The sequence below is a fragment of the Poeciliopsis prolifica genome, unplaced genomic scaffold (genome assembly GCF_027474105.1).
Source record: "Poeciliopsis prolifica strain line A6 unplaced genomic scaffold, Auburn_PproV2 SCAFFOLD002, whole genome shotgun sequence".
Taxonomy (NCBI): Eukaryota; Metazoa; Chordata; class Actinopteri; order Cyprinodontiformes; family Poeciliidae; genus Poeciliopsis; species Poeciliopsis prolifica.
Window position 1 is genome coordinate 10,064,580 of NW_026562377.1, and position 4,251 is coordinate 10,068,830.

A 4,251-nucleotide genomic window follows, 5' to 3' on the forward strand; every position below is an offset into this window, starting at 1 on the left:
ATTGATCTTTTTCTTGTTCCTAGTGTGTATCATGACCTTGCTCTTGTAATTTCTAAACATTTTGTATTGTCTTTCGGCTCCACACAGGCCATATGATTGTGCCATCAATCTTCCGCCTGGGGCACCCTTACCTCACAGTCAGCTCTAAAATCTCTCCAAACTTGTAACAGGAGCCATGGAGAGGTATATTAAAGAGACTTGGCAGAAACCTTTATTTGGTTTTCTTCTCCTTTGTAAACTCTACACTGCACTCAGAGATTTTAATTTAGGGGGATAACCTTCTCAGCTATATATATGTTCCCTCCATTACTAATCAACTCCAATTCAAACTTTGAATTTTTGCAATATTAGAGCTTTTCTTTACTAAAGAACTGTGTCAACTGCTGTTGTTATCTACATCAGTTTCTCCTGCATACAGCTTAACAGAGTCATACAAATGTAGACTACATAGTGTTATAGATTCAATTGAATATTTTTCTCCTCATCTGATTTAGCAAGTTATTGAAAACCTTTTGTTTATCCATCTTGGCTTCTGAAGTCTTTTCATAGATATACTTTTTCCAACTATACCTCTAAATATTATTAAACATGAGACACAAAAACACACAATCAAATTTATTTGGTATATATCTCTACTATTCTTTTATGTGGTAGAACACACATGCATTTTTTTGGTGGTGTGTTCCATAGTATGCTGAAGGCACACATTTTCAATACTATATCACAAAAAAGGTTCTGTCACAACCCTGAACCCAAATCCCAACAAGTTTTAAACACCAAAGACCTATACCTATAAGGTATAACCAGAAAAGTCTGCAGTCACTGAACTTGACCCTTTGAAGAAAAATCATTTTGCTGTGTGCAGTTGAAGTGAAAATGTTTCCTGTACATCCAGGTAACTTTTATTCAATATTAAGTTAGATTTGTATGGTCCAGTCCTGCAAAAAATTCCAAGTTGAACTACTCTTCTACTTGAAGAAGATTCTCCTCTCATTACATAAAATAAAATGTGCAACATATTGCTTATAATGCTCATCCATCCATTAATCCATTTTCTGATCACCCTTCTCCCGAACGGGGTCGGGAGTTGCTGGTGCCTATCTCCAGCTGCGTTCCAGGCGAGAGGCAGGGAACACCCTGGACAGGTCACCAGTCTGTCGCAGCTTATAATGCTAATTATAAGGTAAATTTGTTCAAATATACCTTTGTTGAGTTGGACTACAGTTTGCCAATTTCCATTTAGAAGTCTGTACAAACAAAGGTCTCATGTAGGGATCATAAGGTCTCCATATTTCATTCATTATTTGTGTAATAAATTAGTGTATGCTGCAAAATACTATTCTATACATAAGTTGATTATGTGATCTGTGTTTTTGGCCCAACAAGGTTGGAGCTACAACCATCTTTAGTTGCAAGTATGCCATTCTATGAGGATTTTATTAATTTAACATAACTGTGAAACAGTCGTGCTGTTCACAGCAATTTTTGCAGCAATTTGTTATTGTGCATTTTTGAAAGTCCTGTGAAAGTCCCACAATGTTTTACAGTAGTTGTGCCACACAAAGTGTCAGTTTGTTTTTGCAGTCATTCTTTAAATATTGTCCTCAATATAAAAGGGAAAATGGGGATCCGTATTCCACTGGCACTAATATTGGCATGGTTGTAAACACAGCTGCCCTAAAGGAAATGTTCTTCTTATTCTTCAAGCTTCTGCTAAAGGATGGAAAGGATATCAATGGCATGCTTAAGAACACATTTGCATAGTGATCCTAATAATCTGATTTACCTCTGGCTGCTACTGTGTTTCTTTTTATAAAGTGGATATAAAACCCAAGTGTTTATTCTAACTCTCCCTTTGGGCCAGGTTTAGTCTTCATGGAATTCCAACAGACCCACTTGAGTACACTTGAAAAATAAAAAAAGCAAACATTTTTTTGTAAAACGCTTACACCGGTGTATGAAAAATAAAGCCTGTTATTGTACTCTGATTGTTTCTGGTATTTTTCTGAACTTTTTAGGATTGCTACAAGACAACAAAATACGGTTTCAGTGTATTACTCAGAAGTGCAATAAATTTCTGTTATTAATCTGACAGCATTAGAATAACATGTAATCATTGCAGATTAATTACGTGAAGATTCCTGGTTATATGATTTTCAAACTGAATGGAGTTTAAACAAAACTTATTAGATGATTCATTGTCGATGACAGTATAAAGTTACCTGTCAGGGTTTCCATTGGCAACAACCACAGAGGAAAGAGCTCTGCTTGGAAGTAGGTGATGGATGGAGAGAAAAAAAAGTGACATCAAAGAAAAACCATGTTATGGTAAACACACACACACACACACATACGCACACAGACAGACACATTTTTTTCCCTCCACAAAATGTGCATTCTTAAATTTTAAAATTTTACCTGCTTCAAAATCTGCACTGGGCTACCATTTTTGCAGTCGGTCTTACATCTGTCCTGTCATTCCCAACCAGAACACATCTTGTAAAACAGCTTGAGCTCATATTTCTACCATTAAAGCCTTTTCGATTATAACTTCAAGTAGGAATTTCACAATTGTGCTTTAGAAGGCTAAGGAATGGAGTCTTTGTAGATGTGGTGTATGGACAACAAAGCTCTGCTCTGCAGGAAAAAAAAAAAAAGATATTTCTAATAAGCAGTAAATTTACTCTGATGTTTTACTTTGCGATATTTATCATGGTTTTACAGACTATTGTAACCCGTGTGACCGACATGACCCAATCAGCTTCCCTTTAAGCCACCCCTTTAAGTTCATTGTCATGTGTGTTTCCGGGTTGGCTGCTGCTCACTGTTGGTTGTCGCGTCGGTTGTTGATAAAACAACTTGAATTTTCTAAATCGACTCGTCACTCTTTCAATCTCTAAGCTGTGAAGATTCGCGGTGAGTTGATAAATACCATCTGACTTGACGTTGTATTGTATCTGCAATCATAGCGCCGCTAATATTTCCCTCCCATTGCAATATTTGCCAGGTTGTGATTCATTAACACCTGGTATACCTTCCTGATTTGAACAAGGTACCATGGCATCCACCTACTCTGACAATCCGTTACTCGACGGTGAGTAAATATCAGTTCTATATAGTAGGGCGTTATTTTTGCTACGCTCCGCCAGTTAGCATTAGCTACCAACTCGACAATCAGTGACCGCATCAGTTTAATCTACTTATGAATTACTTACTAAATGAAAAGTCACATTGTTGCAGCCGAATTAAAGACCACACCTTCAATACTTAAGGGCTTCCCCTTCAACTTTAGATTTGACTATTTTTCATGATTTCTTTGTTGGTGTTGCTTTCTATGCTGGTGCAGCAATGAAGTTTGGTATCCAACATGATTTTGTTTGTAGCTACTTTGATCAATCACATTTTTAAATTGACTGATTTGATTCAGTATTAGTTGTTGTTTGTAACGACTGCTAATTATGTCAATTAAGCAATTTTGAACTTGAATTATGAAGTGCACTTTTTAAAAGGATTTTTTCCTTATTATGAAGTCCTCAAAACATAGCAAGTATGTATTTAATTGTTTTTTACTTGTATAAATATAGAATTTACATATTATCTTAATGTGCGTTTACTGGCCTTTTAGGTCAGGTTTTTTCTTCTGGTCCCCTTCATTGACACACTTGATGACGGAAGATGGCGAGCTACCCACCCACCATCTGGTGGTAGGAGAACAGAACTACACCTTCCATATAGGAACTAAACAGACTAAGGAGTATTAAAAAGGAAAAATAACTATTCTCCCTTCATTTTTGGACCTCTTGTGGACTCTGTTAGGTTTTGAAGTGTCAATGATTATTATTATAATTGTTGGTTTGTTTTCTCTTTTCCTGTTTCTTTTGAGAACTTTATTTTTTTGTTGTTGTTTTGGTATTATCATTATTATCATTATTATTATTATTATTATTATTATTATTATTATATGCCAAATTGTGTTTTTAAAGCAAAAGTTACAAAAGGCCTCCATGTCAGCACCATGTTGAATAGTTGTATTGAAAGGATGCGTTAACTGTAGCTATGATTGTTTCACTATTGAGGCTATGCCAACAATCAACCTATTACACTGTTAAAAAACATATATTCTTCCAAGTATAAAGTCACAGCATAAAACTTAAACACAGTAAGTGTCCAATAAGTGTAGCTGATATTATTTTTGGAAGAAAAACGGTCTCGTCTCTTAAACATGAGAAGCAAATTATTCAAATGAAATGA

The 4,251-nt window shown here is 35.5% G+C and overlaps 1 long non-coding RNA gene across 1 annotated transcript; it reads left to right on the top strand.

Annotated features, from left to right (window-relative positions):
* Positions 1 to 2,762: 2,762 nt before the first annotated feature.
* On the top strand, positions 2,763 to 3,788 carry LOC129377929 (uncharacterized). The gene is made up of 3 exons (XR_008608008.1): positions 2,763 to 2,916; positions 3,008 to 3,094; positions 3,626 to 3,788. It is a non-coding gene; the product is annotated as an uncharacterized LOC129377929 (long non-coding RNA).
* The last annotated feature ends 463 nt before the right edge of the window (positions 3,789 to 4,251 follow it).